Source organism: Chiloscyllium plagiosum, unplaced genomic scaffold (genome assembly GCF_037043375.1).
Source record: "Chiloscyllium plagiosum isolate Xiang-an unplaced genomic scaffold, Cpla_swu_hap1 HiC_scaffold_47, whole genome shotgun sequence".
Taxonomy (NCBI): Eukaryota; Metazoa; Chordata; class Chondrichthyes; order Orectolobiformes; family Hemiscylliidae; genus Chiloscyllium; species Chiloscyllium plagiosum.
This window is the reverse complement of record NW_028270185.1, coordinates 23,364,579-23,365,440: the sequence shown is the minus strand read 5'-3', so window position 1 is coordinate 23,365,440 and position 862 is coordinate 23,364,579.

Here is an 862-nt window from a genome sequence, read left to right as displayed (position 1 = left end):
CTTAAAATGTACAATTGCAACAGACTGACTAATTAAAGATTTACTAATTAGTGTAGAATTCTTATGTGAAATGTTCTTACCTATATCTCCTGCATAAACAACTGCAGCTGCATGTTAAGCTTACTGTACCATCTTGGGTCTATGAGCTACAATTGTTTTTACTTATGCAGACTATAGTAAGCAAATGTTTTCCCAAGCTTCCTAAGACAACCGACAGCTTTGGCTGTGGCCACCCATCGAACATTTTGTGTTGCTCATTCATGGGCAACCCTAACACACCTCATGAACTTCATGAACGTGAAGTATCTGAATTGTTTAGCTGGGGTTGTTCTCCTTTGTTCCAAGGAGATTGAAGCAAGATTTGATATAAGTGTACAAGATTATCACAGGTTAGCATAAAGTAGACAAGGAAACATTACTTGCTTTAATTGATGGTACAAAGTCTAGGAAGGGGAATCTCAATAAAATCTGTAACATTCTATTAGGACTACAATGTGTTATCACAGGAAGGATGTTTCCAATATCGACGAAGTCCAGAAGCAGGGGTCACATTGTAAAGATGTAGGCTAGGCCATTTAAGACAGAAATGAAGAGAAATTTCTTCATGCAGAGAGAGATTAGCTTGTGGAATTCTCTGTCACAGAAAACGCTTGAGGCCAATATATTGAATGCTTTCAAGAAGCAGTTAAATTTAGTTCTTAAGGCTCATGTAATCAAAGGATATGGGGAGAAACAGGAACACAGTACTGAGTTGGATGGCCTACTTGTATTTGCTGTGCTTCTATATTACAACCATCTAAAAGAACTGTAATAACTTTGTCAGGCGTGATTTCTCCTTCATGAAGCCATGCTGACTCTGCTT